The sequence below is a fragment of the Hippoglossus hippoglossus genome, chromosome 7 (genome assembly GCF_009819705.1).
Source record: "Hippoglossus hippoglossus isolate fHipHip1 chromosome 7, fHipHip1.pri, whole genome shotgun sequence".
In the NCBI taxonomy this organism is placed as follows: domain Eukaryota; kingdom Metazoa; phylum Chordata; class Actinopteri; order Pleuronectiformes; family Pleuronectidae; genus Hippoglossus; species Hippoglossus hippoglossus.
Window position 1 is genome coordinate 3,929,092 of NC_047157.1, and position 20,143 is coordinate 3,949,234.

General features: G+C 40.9%; 1 long non-coding RNA gene across 1 annotated transcript in view; it reads right to left on the reverse strand.

Moving 5' to 3' along the window:
* LOC117765081 overlaps positions 1-20,143 on the reverse strand; it is a 29,164-nt gene that overhangs the window by 7,020 nt on the left and 2,001 nt on the right. Inside the window, exons 2-3 of the long non-coding RNA XR_004614498.1 lie at positions 16,732-16,738; positions 13,250-13,254 (exon numbers count right to left, since the gene is read on the reverse strand). This is a non-coding gene — a long non-coding RNA (uncharacterized LOC117765081). The remainder of the gene's footprint in view (positions 1-13,249; positions 13,255-16,731; positions 16,739-20,143) is intronic.

The following is a 20,143-nucleotide window of genomic DNA, read 5'->3' on the forward strand; positions in this document are numbered from 1 at the left end:
TCAACATTTTCTTTCTTTTTTTTTTTTTACTTTTAAAAATGTACATTGTGTTGGAGTGTGTGAGAGAGAGGAGCACTCAGCAGTAAACTTTGTATAGGCTCTGTGTAGGGGAAGAGCTCTGTGTGTGGCTGGCCTATCAAGGAATGATGTGGACACAGCTATCCAATGAGGATTTTCATTCATCACGAGTACGGATATTGACACAATTTACCCGGATGGTACTCGTGCTCTGTAAAAGTACATTATCTGTACCGGATACTCGTTTCATCCGAGTATTCGGCTCAACCCTAGTGTCGGACTCTTATATCTGACTCGCTCCGGTCACTTTAACACTGAGTTCTGGCTGTGCGCGTCACGTCTCGTGTTGTACTGAGCCGTGGACGAGTAATTTTTCATGATGTTTAAATGCAGCCTCAAAAAGTCTGGAGCGAATAAAACAAACTCTAAGTAAACTTCATGTACTGATCAGGTCTTGATAAACGAGTGTTGGTGTTTATTAGTTAAAGTGAGAGCAGGTCCATTTGGATGTGTAAGACGCTCTGGTAGATGCGGCCCTGGCGCCCTGGATAGTGCGCACATGTCTTTAGAGAGGCCCAGTCTCTCTAAGCGTTCCAGTTCAGCGGCCAGACCCACAATCGCTGGCCTATTACTGGGTAGTTCCTGATCGCTCCCTCTGCCTGATAGAAATAGATCCACTTCTGCTTTTCCGAACCTGTTACAAATCTGGGTCACCAATTCGGGATGGAGGCTCCAGTCCCCGTAACGAGGACCTCCTCTCGACATAATGTCCGCTCCCGTGTTCAATACGCTGAATATATACTGCTCTGATGGACAGAAAGTGTGTGTGCGCCCACAGCAGCAGCCGTCTCGCTATGTTCAGCAGCTGCGCCGAGCGCACTCCTCCCTGACAATATCTGTAGGCTGCTGTCGCCTTGTTGTCTGTGCGGATCAGAATGTGCTGATCCCGCAGCAGAGAAGCAAAATGCCGGAGTATTTTCTACACAGTGAGGATCTCCAGCATGTTGATGTGGAGGGACTTGTGGAGCTGGCCACTGTCCTCCCACCACCTGTGACAGACGTGTTCCTCCCCATCCCGGTGAGGGATACACCCACTAGCGATAGCCTTAAAGGGCGAAGCCTATACGACATAGAGCTCCTATCTGTTAGGTAGAACTGAAACCACCTCAGTTGTTGGGACGTGGTATTTGTGAACTACAGTTCGGCCTACATGTGTAGTCCAAGCCTGGAGCACATGTTCTTTGTTCTGGAGAAACCAGAGCAGCCAGAACTCAGTCTCCCAGAGTGCTTCAACATCACACAGAGGTGTGAAAACCACTATTGGTCACTCTGGGCCCCATGACCCATGAGGTCACCTGGCCAATATAAGCCGAGTTCCCCCTCTCTTCTGTCTTTTTGATTCCTCTTTCCACGCAACCCTCCGAGAGGAGAAGTGCGGCTGTCCAGCTCAATTTCTCGATTCCTCTTTTCAACTCAACCCAACTCTCCGACAGGAGTCCACCTCTCTGTCTATACAACTTCAATGGAGGAGAGATGCAGCTTTCCACTCACCGAGCGAGGGAAACCTCCTCCAAATCCAAACTCTACCAACCATCAAGCAGGCCTGACTGAAGCAGACTGCTAAAACGCTCCAAAAGGCAGCGACGCGAGGTCCTGCCTAACAACTCAGCACAAGAGCTGCATCGCACAGCAGAACCACAACCAGCAAGACAACTTCACTGGACTTCGAACAGCACAGCAACCTTTTTTTTTCCTTTCGTTTGGATGGGTAACACAACTGGGCTTAATAATTACTGTATACTATTTTTCAAATATGCCAAATATTACTGAGAGAAACAGTACCAATTGTGAATGTGGCACATGTCAATGCCACCAGGGTCTGCCCACAGCAACCAGAGACAAACCATTTGGGTTTCAGCATTCTTTATTCTCAAACTGAACAAAACTGGCGTCTCGACCTCGCAACTTGACTCGGTTTCTCTCCTTGTCTCTCCCATGTGTGTCTCTCCGTGGAAGCTCTGCTGCTGCCTATTGTACCAGAGGATCATCAGCTAACAGCCCCTAGCTTCGCTGATTAATCCTCTGGTAGGTGGAGGTGCTCTCTGAGCCACCTCTGTGCCCACATAACCCCATCGCCAAATTCAGGCCAGGTTGCCTCCAGCTGCTGTCTGCTCTCCGCTGCCTGCTCCCTGTACATGGCCATTTACTCCTCCGCCACTCGTATCAGCGACATCTCCGCCTGCAGGTCCTTGTCTCTGGCAGCGTGGAGCCCCACGTTGTCTGCCACTGTGGCACAGGACTTTGCCACCGGGGTCTCCCCACAGCAGCCAGAGACAAACTACTCACTCTTTAACTTGCTTTTTCTCAAACTGAACAAACAAAAAAATCTCAATGAATTTAAATTTGCCAGCACTTTCTGCTGGCATCTCAGCTTAGCAGCTCCGCTCTATACAGTCGTTCAGTCTGTTCTCCTGTGTCTCTGCTCGTGTCTCTGCTCGTGTCTCTGCTCGTGTCTCTCCTGTGTCTCTGCTCGTGTCTCTCCTGTGTCTCTGCTCGTGTCTCTGCTCATGTCTCTGCTCGTGTCTCTCCTGTGTCTCTGCTCATGTCTCTGCTTGTGTCTCTCCTTCTCCCTCTGGCAGCTCAGCTGCTGCCTTTTGAATCCAGGGAGAGTTAATTGGCCAACTACTCTCAGCCGTGCCAATCAGCTCCCCTGGTTCACGTGGGGGTGCTCTCTGAGCCCCCTCCATGTTCACAGTGAATTCAAACTACACAGCAGCAAAGTTGAAAATGTGTAAAGTATGGGGTACTGACACCTCACCTGATGTTAATAGCCCATATAAAAGGGGGGAAAGTTTGGCTTAGGACCCAATTAACAAAGTTCAAATACCATTAGGAAAACAATCACTGCACACCAGATGAAGTTATGACTTTGGTTCGTGAGCTGCAGGAGCGGAGCTAGGGGGTGGCTTCTGGGGCTGCAGCTAGATAAAGATAACATTTCAAATTGACTTTAGTTATGCAATTCAGCACCATTTAAATCTGTGCAAACGAACCATCCACAAAAATGGCTTTAGTTCTGAGTGCTCTTGGCTTTGCCCCAGAACTTGTCAACTCCTCACTGCCCCTGGTCAGCTGTCCATTTTTGTTCATGAGCCCTGAGAACTTTGTTCCAGAACTCTTTTGGTTTGTGTTTTTGTGAACTCTCAGTTTTCTGAGGTTGAACTATGATTTTCCTCTCCTGGTGACTCCTTTCATCTTATAAGGTCTTGAAGTCTCCTACAACATCCTTTTTTATTGATGCAACAAAAAGGTGACACATTTAACCACAATCCACTATATGCATGTGTGGTATATGACCATGAATGTATTAGGAAGGGATCCAAAGAGGAAAAGTGGGAAAGGTAGATTAAATGAGATAAATAAGGGGGCGGGAGAGATACAAAATGTGTTTGTATGGGATATATAACTATACATAATGATAATTATGAATATTTATAATATTTATATATATTTTTTAAACTGTGCAATTACATTTTATTTGACCATTTTGTATAAAGTTCTTACACGCTCACTATCTCTGTATGTTTATAGACCAAAAACACTTTTTGATTTATTACTATACTGCAAAAAAAGTTTGGTGCACTGACCTGACATCAAAACTCTTCCACATGTTTCTATCCTCTGTATAACAACAATGAAAAATGTCAGGTTTCATGATACCGTCTTTTGTTGAAAGATATATGTTTTGGACAGACTTTTGATTTGTATTATCGACCTGTAGTTTCCTTGTAATTGGATTTTGTGTTCTTTATTTGGATTTTGGGGTTTGACTATTTGTTTGCACTTTGAGTTCTTCGTTTTGAAACTTCTTTCATTCACTAGAGAAAACAGATTTCTTTGGCCTTGTAATTTTTACCTTGCTTGTTTGATTAAATTCTACAATAAAATACTATTTAAGTTGACTCTACTTCAAATGCCGTGTGTTATTTAATATGCTACTTGAAGTTTGTTAGTAATTATGAATCATCATTTCGATAAGTAATTTTTTATCATTCACGCCAAGTAATATTAACTAACCTGTGTATTGACTGCACAACCCAATAAAGTAAAATGTACTTGCCAATGACGTCAGAGGACAGTTTCTGCTCTTTCACAGAATAGGAGAGACAACGACCAGAGCAGCAGCACCTGACCCAGGATTACAGACGTTTCCTGGATGATTTTATCAGAGACAGTTCATGGATTTGAAAATGTTTCAGTCTGACTAAGTGTTTAAAATGAAAGTCTGCAGTACTGTTGCTAGCACTGACGTAGAAACGTAATGCCCACCAGATTGTCTGTGTAAGAAGCTACCTCTTATATCAGTGTTGCAGGGGAAATAAAAGGTGCTGTTTCTGTAAAAACATCTGTTATTTCATGTTTTATAGAAGTAGAACATCAAAGCAATTGTATTGACAAAAAAGTAGCTCATATTAATAATGCAACAAATCCATAGTAGAATAGTGATCTGTAAATATTTCTTAGAAACTTAAAAGCTAGTTAATTTCAATATTTTCAAAATAAGATGCAAAGGTAATGTACTTAGTGAAATTTACTAGCAAAATGTCCAAACAGCTATAAAAAAAATCTATTCAGCATTTTTAATCAACTGATCTATCGTCCATAGCTCTGTTGCTAGGCGACAGCTGTGAGTTCAATGAGCCTGTCTTATTTTGTGTAAATAGTGTCTCTGCTCCACTTTTTTATTAACCTGTTTTTTATATTGTAATAACAATTGCACTACATAATATCATTTGGATGATATAATGCATTATTTAGACACTATATTATGTAGTTTTCCGACTTAATAGTGTCACAGCGATGACATCATTCCTAGTATATAACCATAAATTACTTTTTCATCTTTTCATCATTTCCTGCTCATCATCCTCTGTGCTCCTCACTCTACCAGGTAATTTTGCATTATATAATTTTGTGTGCACCACAATGTACCCATGTGAGGATTTTAACAAACCATCTACTTTAAATATCTCTCTGATAGCTTTTATGTCATGATTCGGGCCCCTGGAACTTTAAATTATTGAAAATGACGGACTTTTTACTGACTCTTCAGTTTGTGGACTTTTACCTTGGTTTCCTTGTGTTTACATTTGTGTTCTGTTTGGTTGTTTCTGAGTTCTCCATCTCCTGTGTTATTTTAATGTTTCACTCCTTGTGTGTCTTTAGCTTTATTTCCTGTCTTTCCTGGCCCTTTGTGTCTCAAGCAGCGATGGAAATTCTCATTCATGCTTTTATATCGTCGCTTCTTGATTATTGTAACTAACTTTTCACTTGCCTCAGCAAAACCTTCTTGGATCGTTTACTTCTAAACTTTGGAACTCTCTCCCTTTGGTCTTAAGATCTGTGGACACTGTGGAAATCTTCAAAAAGCAGCTTAACACTCATTTGTTTAGACTAGCCTTTGTGTAATTGTCTATTTGTTTTCCTATTGTGTTTCTTATTTGTATGCATGTATATGCTTATTTTACCCTGTAAAGCACTTTGTGACGTCTCTGCTCTCGAAAGGTACTATATAAATAAACTTACTTACTAACTTTGTCCTGTTTCCTGCCTGTGTGATCGTCTGCACCTGTTCCTTATCTGTTTCCCCTGTGTTCAGCTAGCCCTGCTTCCCTTGTGTATACATGTCCCTATGCTTCCCTTTGTCTGTGTCAGTTCGTCTTGTTTCCCAGGTTCGTCTTTTTCGTATGGATCCTTATCGGTTGTGTGAGAACTCTTTTGGTTTTACCTAGTGTTTCTCTTTGTTTAGATAATTTAGATTTAGATTTATGGACCCGGCTTTTCTTATGCATTCATTTTCCTATTGAAATCGGCCTGAATTAAAGGACACTCTATATTTTCACCTGAAGTTTAAACAGATAATTGTTGCAGATTGCTTCTATGACAGCTCATCTCCTTCACATGTAAACAGTTGTTTCATTGCAAAATGCAGAACTTAACAGTACAACAGCTGTTAGCAAAGACAACAGGGTCAGCAACGCTCCTAATCGATTATCCATGTTGAGTTCTACACTGGTAGCCGAGGCTAATGCCAGTTGTTTTCTTCCGGAAGGAGGTCATGTGATGGGAGCCTGACGAATCATCAAAAGCAATGTCGTGACGGAAAAGTCCTTATCAGCAGGCAGTTGTGTCTGTCATAATATCAAAACATCTCAGTTTCTGCCCATCCAGAGTCAAATGTTTCCAAAGTTCTCCATTTTAGCAGCTCTAAAAATGTGGAGTATTGTGAATGCCAGGTGTAGCAGCAGCCGGGCTGGCCGTAGCAGGGTCAATGCGTTTTTAAATGAAAACGTAGTCCTGTGGATGTAGCCTCTTTTCTGCTATCGCTGTGTGTTTCCTGAACAAAGATAATTTATGTTATCTTCAAAATTGTTATCTTTCTAACATCTTTTTCTCCATTTTAAATTTGGAGATCATGTGAGTTGTATTGTTTCTGACTGATTTTCAGATCTACCTCCACCACCACCTTCTTTGCCATTGCTTATCTGAGGTTTAACAGAATGCAAGATCAGCCCTTTGTCTGCAAACCAATTCTCAGTTTGTCATGTAAAAATGCTGTATGACAGAATAGGGAGTTAGTGTAAGTCTGTCTACAGCTCAGTCCTTCTTCATACTTCTGCTCCTCCACGAGCTTCTGACAGTTGTTCCTGCTGCTTGCTGTCTGTAGCCACTCTTACTAGCTGTCTGTTTTCTTTTCAGTACATGAACCTTCCTTCCTTAAATCTCAAGTGCTCATCACTGCGCCCTCACCAGCTTTACCTGCAGCTTTACCCGTGTGTTCTCCTTCTACCTGTTTTTCCTCATTCATCTTTCTTTTCAGACGTTTCACTGTGTTTCATCACTTTTGTCAGAACTCTTTCCATGTTCTTGTCACGGTGTGTGAGGCAGTTGGACCCAGACACAGAGTTTAAACTTAAAAAGTGTAATTTTAATACAAACGAGTCTTTAACGGACAAAACAACTGGGAGCACAAAGGGAGAAAACACAGGAAGCTTACACGGGGGATGCAGAGGTGCAGAGGCTCAGGAGACACAGGATACAGAAATACAGGGAGAGCAGGACAGGAGATCCGGACAGGAGATTAGGACGGGTAGACACGAGAACACAACTACAACTACAACGACAATAGACAACAATCCGACCAGGACAAGGAGAAGCACAGAGGCTTAAATACACAGGGAAGGCAGGGGCAAATAGACACAGGTGAGACACATGAGGACTGGTGCAGACAATCACAGACAGGAAGTAAAGCTAGAGACGAGACATAAGACCCCAGACACTACAAAATAAAACAGGAAACAGAACCCGGAGTGTGAAAACATGAAACACAGGGATGTAAACAGAAAACACCTTCAAAAAGAGGTGGAACCCAAACCCTTACAGTTCTCTTCAGGACACTGCTTTGTGCTATGTCGTATAGGCTTCGCCCCTTTAAATCAAGGGGTTAGGGTTAACCCTAACGCTATTATTTCTGACTTTGAGTTGTTGAGTTTCAAATCGTTGTATGCCATCCAACTGTTGATATCATTTAAACAGTCTAACACAGGGGTCGGCAACCCTTGGCTCTGGAGCCGTATGCGGCTGTTCAGCCCCTGTGCAGTGGCTCCCTGTACATTGTTGTGCATGAACGCGTTAATATTTTTCGTGAACGATGAACTGAACAAATCAGTTTTCATATGGTGAACGTGAGGGAGGTTCACTCTCGCTGCACGTTCACGTTAATTTTTTTAATCATCATTGTATCAGGCCATCATGTGAAATACCAGGAGCAAGAGAAATTGTGTGTGTGTGTGTGTGTGTGTGTGTGTGTGTGTGTGTGTGTGTGTGTGTGTGTGTGTGTGTGTGTGTGTGTGTGTGTGTGTGTGTGTGTGTGTGTGTGTGTGTGTGTGTGTGTGTGTGTGTGTGTGTGTGTGTGTGTGTGTGCTCCCAGACAGGGCACACACTCTAATCAAGTTAGAAAAGAAGGATGCTTTTATGTCTTCAACTGCCGTTTGGTAGGTTGTCATTGCAGCTTTGCAGATGTCATAGGATACATGTTTTTTCCATTTCTTTGTATGAATATTTGTAGATCATCAAGCATACTTAGAATTAATAGTTTAAAGGGATCATTTTAATGTGTAAACAACTACGTGAGCAGCACACAGCACTCAAGGTCACCTTACAAGGCAGAGATGAAAACTGAAAAAAGCACAGTGGATCAAAAAGATCAATTAAAATGAACAGTGAATAAAACATGTAGTTTGCCCAAATGGGAAAACAATTATTCTGAATATGCCAGTTTAAAAAGATGGGGTTTGAGACTGGATTTGAAATTGGAGAGAGAGTCAATGTTACGGATGTCTGGTGGGAGGAAGTTCCAGAGCCGGGGAGCAGAGCGGCTGAAGGCTTAAATTATAGGCCCAGGAAATTAGTTGAGCAGTGCAGCATAGAATAGGCCGTAATGTGTTCAGTCAGAGATTAATGTTCACAGAGTTGGGAGTGTGGCACCACTCAAATTTAAAGACATTTTACTGGGATAAACATAATGAAGATAAATGGGCTGAAATGCATGTGGCTTATTACAGGTCCGTTGTTGGAGGTCTTCATATCTTAAAGGTCTACAAAATAACGGGGTCCTGTAATTCCACAGGGTGCACACGTGGAGCAGAGAGCAGCCAACATCAACCGCTATAACATACCCTGCAGCATAACAACACAAACAATGTATTTATAGTATCATCTGGATATTTAATGCACCAATTGTAAGTTGCTTTGGATAAAAGCATCTGCCAAATGACATGTAATGTAATAATATGGATGTACTAGGAATATAGTGTGGCCCCATGTCTAGTGACAGGGATCTGGGGGAGCAGACCATGTATGGAGATGTCCAGGTAACAGTGTGAGGGAGCTGGCTGAGCATGACGAACCGAGCAGGGGGCTATTCCATCAAAGTGGTTGAACTCAAATCCTGGTTTATTTTGAGTCTGGCTTATTTTAGTCACCATGGTGACTCATGCTTCAGAATTAGCCTTCTCCATACCAGGATAAATGTCTTGCTTTGTTTAGCTGTGTGTCAAAGAATGTGCGACTTGCAGAAGTTCTTAAGATGTTTCCGTCCAAAGATTTATTACCATTGGTGCTCTTAATGTCCATGATCAGAATTATATATGAATAATTTAAAAGGTTTTAACAGATGAAACAACTTCTGTCACAATCTGTAAGCATGTCAAGTTTTTGTGACGTTGTGAAAAAAAAAAAATCGAAACATTACCATGACAAAGATGACCTTCTGCTGTGTTCGAATTTTACTTGCATCTCTCTCCAATTTCTGTATCTCCATCTTCAATTTAATTTTCAGTTATTTGTATCAATATCACCATCCCTGGGACAGAATGAGGATGAGCATGACAGGCACAACAAACAAGAATGACAAGAGCTTGGCTGAAGCAACAATACCTGGAGGGAAGGCAATGTTCGGACAAAGAGGTAATGATGTCCTGGCTCCTAAATGGTGGAACGAGCTCCCCATGGACATCCGGACATCAGAAAGTCTACACATCTTCCGCCGCAAACTAAAAACACACCTCTTCCGACTATACCTTGAATAAAACAATTTTAAACTAACAATTTAGTAGCACTTAAATGGCACTTACTTATAGCACTTTGTAGTTTTGCTTTTTTGAAGAAATTGTACTTTCTTGATTCTTGTTGTTCTGGGTTTGTACCCTCATGGTTGAATGCACTTATTGTAAGTCGCTTTGGATAAAAGCGTCAGCTAAATAAAAATAAAAAAAGGCAGGATAAGGAACATCAGCGTGGATGAGAAGGTGGCGCCAAGCTATAAGGCAAGTTAGAAATATGTGGACAGAATATAGGCTGACCAACAGAAATCACACACATCAGAAAATCATTGGAGCCATTTTTGAGAGTAGTATCCAGATCACGTTCAATCTGATCCTTGATTCAAATTCAAACACACTAATCAATCGATCGATCAATTAAGTGACTTTATATTTAATTGACCCACTACAATATTGTAGCCATTATTAGGTTACACTTAATACTCATAACATGTTCTCAAATTCATTCTCAAAACAGATGTGTTAAAAGTAACGCAGCATGTGTTTGGGTTACAATGTGTTTAACACACTAGCACATCTAGTTAAGGACATTCTGTGTTGCTTTCAACACAATCAGAACATGTATGTTTGTGATATATTTCAACAAAAAGATAACATAACAATGTGTTCATATATTTGTTTTTATGTGTGTTCTCAAATTCTGATAAAATTCTCAAAATAAAACAACTGCATGAAATTCAGTTGACATTTATTACAGATCAGATAATAGTCATTCACATAATGGTAAAAAAAAAGAATTACATTTTTTCTCCAGGCCAACAAACTCCCCCAACTAGATAAGCTTTTGGAAAAGTAATAACCCATTGTTGACTTGGATACAGGTCAGTTTGACCAAAATTACAACCATAAACAAACCTCTTACACAAATTGTATACAACTGTACCTCACATCAGGCCAGAATGTCCCAGCAGATGTGTCATAGTAACAAAAGCACAGAGTGATTTATCCTTTTAGAGATGACTGTGGGTGCTTCAGGGCCAGTGAGCAAGCATTATGCATGGTGACTCACCGTCCTGCTGCATCACTGTCATGGCTGAGCCATTCTTGATGTCTCAGTTTCATCACTGATTTTCCAGCTATGATAAGTCAAAATATCTGTGAAAAAGGCCTGATGAGGTGGTTGGTAGAGGTAAGGTGGTGGAGGAGGCTTATTGGATGTCAACATTATCCGGTCTTCTTTATGGGCAGAGACATTTAACTTTAGGTTGTTTTGAATGTTACTGAATTAAAATTCAGAGAGGTCTAGACAGAGACAATTTCCTCCAGCAAAGGTCCAGAATATCACAATGTTTCACCAGCGTTATGATTCAGTGTGTTTGTGATCAATAACTGACTGTCAAATCAAATAAGCTATAATTCACTAATATTCAAACATTATTTGTTTCCAGTTTTCACATTGAACTGAAGGGAAGATAAATACGTATAAAGTTTCCCCCTTTTTGTTAACTCACTTTTACTCAACCAATTTTTTTAACAATTGTAACACATCTTTACAAATGAACAGCTTTAACACCTGCTTTTCTCTTCCTTTGTTTTCCTCTTTTATCCCACCCACACTCTTCTCGTTCAGCTAGAGGTGAGCTCTAGCTTGTCCTGTCAGTATTTTAAAGGGGACCCATTATGTTTTTTTCCCATCTTTCCCATTCCTCTATGTGAGTTGTATATGTTTTTTGTGAATATATACGGTGAGCGTTAAAAATCCCAAAGTTCGCAGCAGAGGGAGCTCTTCTCTCTCAAGGTAAACTCTTTTGTGGAGGGTAGTGAAACGGCTCCTAGCGGAGTTTTCCATTACTTCCTCTCCTTCTCTACATCAAGATGAGGGTCATTAGCATAATACACGCCCAGCTGCTAGTCAGACCAACCCCCAACTGACATGGTAATGCACAATCTACATGACCGAAGCTGGGCCAAGCGAGGAAAGAGTGGAGGAAAGATTAAATTTCGTTTTTGGTGCAGCCTCCCTGTGCTGTCAAAAAATCAAAACACAACACAGAGCATAACCAAGCTAAAGGCTCCCGGTGTGAACAGTTTGCCTATTCATTAAGCTACAGCAGGCTGTTGAACTGAATTCACTTAATGAATTACATTTAAAATATGTAAAAATGAATTATTAAAAATAATCGTCAGTGTGGTATTCAATTGCAGTGACGTCTGTTCACAGCTTCCTTTTATGTGAGAGTCTCCAGCAGCAGTAATAGGTCTCCTTTAAATCTGGGAGGGAACGGTGCACTTTCTTTACATTACGGCTTTTAAAAATCACTATGGTCCCCGTACATATGAGACATTTGACTATCTTTGTCCAGTCTAACTTTTTTCCAAGTGCATTCTTACTGTGTGTTCTTTCTCCCGTCTCTCCCTGGTGTGTCAAACTGACACACGACATGACATTGTGTTGCTTATAAAAAAATTCTGCAAGGTTACATTTTTTGCCTACTGTGAGGGCACCTGTGCACCATACCTGCTGTATTCAAATTAATAACAGGGATATGTTCATGTTTTTAACAGGGTCGCTGTGAATCAATAAACAGATTGGTTTGGTTTGTGCAACAGCACCACCTGAGGAATTGCACCCAAGGTCTACTGTTTCAAGGTCCTTCTCTGGACACCAATCAATTGCTCAAGCTCGTCGTTCTGAGAGGCACAGATGTGTTATTTTTATTAACAACAACTCTTTTATTGAAATAATTGAATAGCAGGGTCTGTAACTGCTTGGGAGAAGAAAAGGTTAATTGACAAAAATACCAACACCAAATAGGAGGATGAAAATGTTGCTTTATTACATTAAGCTAAAACTACTATTATACCAAACACAAACTATAAAAGACAGCCCAACTTAAAAAAATGGGGGATGTGAGCTGAGACCATATTTGGAAAGGCAAACTAACTAAGGAGTTCGACTAGTTACTCACCTCGGGTGCAACACAGCAACAATGGTGCAAACAACATTCATATCCCGATGCTCTCACTCACATGCATCAACAAGGGAACCTGAACCGGAGTGCCTAGCCTCCCAGCAATGTGGCACTCAGCTGCACTGAAACTAAAACTAATGTAGAAATTAAAAGCAATATAACCATAAATAATATACCAATCAACAACATAACCATAACAGTATAACCTAGTTGGTCAAAGAAATATAATAACAATTCAAACAAACTAAGTGATACAGTTAAATGCTGCCAAAAAGGGAAAAAAAAACAATATTAACAAAAACAGGAAAAAACAAGCAGCAAAACAAAACAGCAGCAGGTGAACCTAAGACAAAGAAAAGAGTAATTATAATTATATTTCATTTTAGTGTGTGTTTTTGTTTTTGTCCTATTGTTGCGTCTATCACCCAGAGACAAAGTGGGGTTGGGGGTGGGATGTCAAAAGGGGGTGTAAAAAACAACAAAAACGTGAGCATTGTTTCTTTGGACTTTCTCTTGTTTCCTGTTTTGTGGACACCTTGTATCGTCGATGCTCAATAAAATAGATTTAAAAAAAAGAAAACAGTAATTAGCCAGGCTGACCATGCTCCATAATAACACATGTAATATAGGGACCACCACTACTCACCAACGCTAGTATGGGGCCCTGGCATGTGTCACTCACAGCCAGGACACCAGGGGCACAGGCAGGCTCAAAGTGACTTTGGCAGGGTAAAGTAGTCATTTCTGCCACAACTAAGGCAGGAGAAGAAGCAGAGAGAAAAAACAAGGGCCAAGAGATGCGTTATACAGCCTGGCTCTGATGAGGGGTTTGGCTGGAGGAGGAGTAAAGGCTGGGGCTGCGTTCAACACTACTGCACACTATGTTCACCCACACTGGGAGACTTCCCCACTACAAATACAAAATGGCATACATTTTGAGCATCTCCATTTGTATTCATTGCATCCTTTCTCGACATAAAAGCCTGGGACTAGTGGGCTGTCTGGCCAGTCCACTCAGTGAGCGATTATTCAGTCTAATATTTTAAATTATGTTAGGATATCCTCAGTGTACAAGATGAAATACAGGTTCAACTGCTGTTTTATGTTTGGAGAGCAGCCAATAGATGAAAAGCACACACACACAACAATGACAATTTCTCTAAAAAAGAAATGTGCTTTCTGCTATTATCCTTCAATTTCTTGTAATCAAATACAACCAAACAGCGCTCCAAAACTGTAATAAAAATATAATGCACTCACTGAAAATACCATGGGGGAAAGGTCTGTCTTTCAGACGCTGAGATGTGGCTCTGTTAGCATTATTTATTATTTTATCCAGAGCAACAAACAGCGCTGAAGGATATAGATTATTTTGTTCTGAAACCAAAAGTATTTACATTAATCAAACATACTGAGAATAATACGACAAATCAATTTCATATCTCCACTTGCTTTAATCCTCATCAGTTGCAGTGTATCCACTCATAAAGAATGTTCAACACAAAAATCCAATTTTATTTTCAGTCTGTTGTCATATTGTGATATGTTGCACTGCAGGTACACAACATCCTCTCCAAGGTACAAAATGGATCCATACGTCAGACCACCTAAAGAAATTCACAAGCGAAAGTTGTTGGCATGCACAATATATTGCTCCTCAAACTGTGAATAGAAAAACCCTGCATCCAGAAAAGTTCTCACTTTCAGTGTATAAAAGTAAAACAAGGCTACTTGAAAAATGACAGGGTGTTCAATGCACCACTGCATACGTTTAAATAGAGGTTTTGCTATGTTTTGTGTGGCCTGAACGCAGCAGCTTCATGGCCATAGTTGGAATTGTGTGTGTTCCTGACCCCTCTCTGCCTCTCTCTCCTGACACTGTGTGCTGCTACATGTGTCTGTTTTTCATATCTCCACGGTGATTAATGCTTTCAGCCCAAACACGACCATGTAATATATGGCTTGTTGGTGTCTAGACTAGCCTTTCTCAAAGAGTGGTCCACGGATGCAAGCAATGGAATTTACAAGGTCCCTCTGTCCAATGACACAATCCAGCGACAAATAACTGGTATGGCTGAAAATGTTGAAGATCAGCTTATGACACGTTTATGCCAAAGTAAGTTTTTTTCATTACAGTTGGACAACATGATTCCGCTGACATCGGGAATGAGGCAAATCTGTTCTGTTTCGTAAAGTACATTTATGATGGCAGAGTGCATGACTATTTGCCATAAAACGCAATTTTTGACTCACTCAATGATTTCATGTGAAGAATAACCTTGACTGCGATGACAGGGAAATTGAGGGGACAGCACGTCTATTTGAACTGTGCGATGGGGTGAAGTTATTCCTGCATCATACTAATGACATGTATGACAGAATGCATGATTTCCAGTGGCTGGCAAAATTGGCATACCTGGCGAATGTTTTCAGCACTCTCAACACTTTGAATTTAGCACTGAAAGGAAAAGCTGTTACCGTCTTCAATGTCCAGGACAAAATTAAAGTCATCTCACCTTTGAGTGGATCAGAAATCCATCTGGGGACAAAAAACTCAATGAACATTTCAGTTCCAAGCTTCCACCAAGACAGGTTGACAGCCTTGTGGACATCGCATCAGATGGGACTCTGAAGACGACCTTTGGGTCCACGTCCAACCTGAGCACCCTGAGATGGCTGACTCTGCTCTTAAACTGCTAATGCCGACCACCTACAACTGGGAAGTTGGATTTTCTTCAGTTGTTGGTCTGAAAACAAAGCAACACTACCGGATTAATGTCGATATGAGACTTAAACTGGTTTGGAGCCAGATATTGCTGCACTGACCATAAAGATGACAACAGAGACAATAATGAGTGAGTAGCCTAACTGTCATTTATTAAGGCTCTCATTTGTACTAAACTGTTAACATAGGCCTGTTGTTTTATTTGTGGATATTTGGGGAGATGGTGGTCCGTGAATACTTTTTTATTGGCTAAGTGGTCCTAGGTCCGAAAACATTTGAGAAACACTGGTCTACACTTAATGTGCCTCGGATTTTTTACTGTTGTTTACATTCACTGTGACCTTCGACTCTAAGTAGCACCTTTGTCAACTGAGTTTTATTTTAAAAAATAATACTTTTTAAAAACTTATATTTTTAACTTCTCTGTTGCTGCGGGTATCTCGTCCGGAACTCTCAGGACCACAGGTATGATTTTCGTAATGCTTGCTTTTATCCTTTTATCTACAGACATAAATATATACACACTGGCTCTCTCTCCAGCCGTTGCCTTCCTGCTCATGTGTGAGTGACACTGATACAGACATCATCTCTCTTCCATTGGTACAGATACAGACACAGAGTATCTCATTTCCAAGCAACTGTGACCTCCATTCATTGAACTTACAATCACACTATACTACCAATCAACGCTTCAATAGATTAACTTGACCTGATCAACGGTTGAACATCATGACTCTCAAATATAATCAAATGCTTCCCTCATCAAAAGTAATCCTCCTCTGATCTTGAGATAAAACACACAACTGACACATTTCAATTCAACTCTTCATTTAAAAACACTGATTCTGATCTGAATGGCAAGCTCTAAAAATGTAATTAGCAAGAACAAGCATAAAAGAAAAAGTAAAAAGAGTCAGTGACATGTTGTAATGGCCTTCTAGAGTAATCAAAAGAGAAACTACAGTACTAAAACATTTCAATCCAAAAAGCAGGATGTTATTTTTTTCGGACAAGAACATCCAAATAACACATTTATGCAAATATCACATTCTGTACGAGGAAGATTGACCAGGCAGCAGCGGTTCAGTTCGTGGATGAGAGGGTGGTAGCTAAGGTTTACAAGCAGGCAGCTAGAACAGTCAAGTGGAACAAGGCAGGTCACAGGATGGTGAGAACAGGGTCCACAACATATAGAACATGAAAGATATGATGATCTGGTAGATGACTGCCACACTCTCCCTTGTATGTGCCCCAGTTCTGACATAAATGTTGATCATAATCAATGATTAAATAATTTCAGCCCAGTTTCAACCACAGGAACTTTCAGTTTTAAGTTGCAGGGAAATTTTTTTATGCTCGCTTTGATTGAAAAAATGCCTGCTCCAATGCTGACGTGACCTCTCTAGACAGCTCTCTGGTGTTGTGGAGATATGCCGGAGGTCTCCTTATAATCCTGCATAATTCATGTTAGCCTTGAAGACCTCTGTTGTTGATCCCTGACCTGTGAATTCTCCACTGTTGCATCAGTGAGCCTGGTGTCCCACTGTCTTAACTGAGATGACGCAATCAATAGCTGCTAGTGCATCAACAAGGCCGACTCAGTTGCGGGTGGACTCTCATTATGGCAACATACAAATACAAAGAACTTTTAAGCTAATGAAAGTACATTGACACCCCTGAAGCAACCCTTCAGTGGTCTGTTGATTGGTTTTAGCGACTCATTTGGATTTAAATTTGTTTTTATTGTGTATGAAGCTCTTCATTGTTCCCAGCAGTCTCTTTTACTGGCTGCATCTATATATTTAAATACAGAGGAATATTTAGCAACAGTTCTTCTATCTAAGGCTGTTAAATTATTTTCTAGGACAATGTCCATGTTCCAGCTCCTCAGTTAATTAAGAAACATGTTTACCCATATAGAATTGCTTACTCTAATTAGTTTTTTGCTAGAATTAATAGGCCCTAGAATGAACCGTTTCATCTCCATAACTCAATTTAGTCCATCCGTGTGCAGGTCACTCAGTAATTCACTGAGCAAGATGATGGGTATAATCACCAACCTTCTTCATAACACAGGCCCCTGGGGACGATCCATGTAATTACATACATGGTATACATTCAAATCGAGGTCTTGACTTGTGCCAGTTAACAGAATTACTCTGGAGGGCAAAGTGTAACAAATGAACGCTGTGCAAACAACTGAGACAGTAACCTCATTAGCACGCACATTAGTAAACAAGTCAGAGGTACGATGTAATGGCATGACTCAAAACACTGGAGCATAAAATCGATCAGCAGATGTACTCACAGCCCCTGCTCCAGGACACGACACCAGCATATAAATGGAATAAAAATAGTGTTTATGGCTCAGTAGTTATAGGGCTTTAACTTTGCTTTGAGTCTGCAACTTGACATACCTGAGACACCAAAGGAGCGCAACGGCTGCTAGCTGAGCATGGAGACCCAAAGTCCAGCTTGGACCTCCATTAAAGTGTAACTTCACTAAGGTTTAGCTCAGGCCCCTGTCTCAGCCAGCTGTTCAAATGGTGTGAGCGAGAGAGTCAGCCACGAGGCAGGTGAGGCTGGGGAATTTGTCTGATTGATAGACGATGTATGGGTTAGGGATTTAGATTTGAAGATGAGCGCAGCTTTTCCAGATTCCCACACAGACGTTGACGCTGGTGGCAGGGGGCTGCCCACCTTTGATTAGAGTTTTTTGATATAGAGTCATCCCAAACACTTGACTCTACGTAAGCGTTGGCCCTGGAAGGTCCAAGATGGTTTGCATCTGTAGAGCTGCTTTCACACATGCAGAGAACTCAGAAGATCCTCCTCAGTTTCTCCGGAGGAGATGTATGTGTGAGCACAAATGTCGAGTGAGAGCCTCCGGTGTTTCTGAAGACTTTGTCTGCCTGGCCCCCTAGTATACATGTGAGAACACAGCAAGAGATCCTCCATAGGATTCACCGCGAATTAGTGGGTCTGATTAGGTTTCTTATATGCAACAGTTGCAAAAACAACAAAAAGAAAGCAAATATCTCTGGATGAAAAAGCGGTGCCGTACACATAGAAGACACCAAGGACGTTGTGATAAGAGCCGACGCCAGTGTTGATGTGCTGTAAACAAAAACACCTGATCTCCGCAAAATAAATAATGTGTTACTTCCTGACAGAGTCTACGTTGGCCAAGCTCAGAACCTTGTGATGAGTGGAGGGGATTCCATTAGGACACAAAAAGATGTTTGACTATTCAAGTAAAATGTTTACACTGCAGGAACTGAAATAATTATTACAGTTGCTATTGCAGTAGTTGTCTGTGTAGGATAGGCCTAGCATTTTGAATATACCAAGCAGGATAGAGCTTTCTTTCACAACTTAAACCCTATCAAATAATCAGAATGAACCAAACATGCTAGTTGTACTTCAGTAGTATTGTAGTCGTTTAATCAAAGGTAAGAGCTGTGACACAGAACACAAGGAAAAGTTAAGGGAATGCACTACTAGCCTTATGACACAAAAGGGATTTTTCTGTCAACGATGAGTGTAGCTTTCCACATACACTCAACTAGGCTGTGTCCACAATCACTCACTAATCACTACATATTCCACTATATAGTGAGTTTGCCATTTTGTAGTGCTATACAAATGTTTAGTGAATTGATACCCATATAATATAGTGATACCCTATATAGTGCATTCACTGTTTCCTACAATGCATCATGAAAAGTCGTGTACAAGTGATAGTTACTAACCGAGCAATATATACCATCATGCATTGCACTTTAAAATGGTCATTTAACCAACTATTTAACTTTTAACTAAAAGTATTAATACTCAATGTAAAATAAACATTTTAAGTGTATTGTTGGAGTTTTCACTGGCTGGCAGATCGTAATAAACCTGCGGCAATGACATAATTACAGGCGCAGAGAAAATGCGCCAAGTAGTTCCTGAAAGCATTTTTTTCTCTTGTTGATGAGCTCACTATATAGTCCTCTATATAGAAGTCACTATATAGGAAAGTAGGGGTTGGTTAGTATTTGGTTAAATGAGTGGGTGATTTTGGACACAGCCCAAGTCTTATAATAGTTTGGAAACATTCTTTCACAGGATACATCAAATTGTTTCTGATTTGTGATTTACACATTCATGTTCACTGTCATGAAACCAGTCTGACCATCCCAGTTGTCTGGTTCTAGAGGTCGCTAGAAGTCACTAATCTTTGCTCATAGTAGGAATTTTGGGGTTTCTCTACAATATTGTATGGTCTCGACCTAACTACTTAAAGTGCCTTGAAATAATGTATGTTGTGATATAATGCTTGGAAATGTGGTGCTGCAAGCACAGGGGGGTTAGTCATCTGAGATTTAATCTGCTGAAAAGCATGTTTACACTTGTCAGACCACACAAAACACACTTTTGGACTCAACATGTCTGTTCACTGCACTGTAACGGCATAGAGGTTTTTGCAGAACCCCCTATAATAACCAGCCGTCCCTAGGAAACAGCTGAGATCCCGTCAGGAACCAGGACCAGGGAATGCCACTGAACCGGACGCACTTCACCCCAGCCCACCACAATCCCCAGGTAGACTACAGTTGCTTGACCAATGTCTCACTTTGCTAGGTTATCACTCAGTTGCTCAAACACATCTTTTAATTGCTGGATGTGGCTTTGCCAAGAGTCAGAGTAAATCACCAAGTCATCCAAGTAAGCCTCACAACCCGCAAGACCAGACAGCACAGAGTTAACCAACCTAAAGCCATAACATTATATTGCAAAAAGTAATCAGCAGTCACAAATGC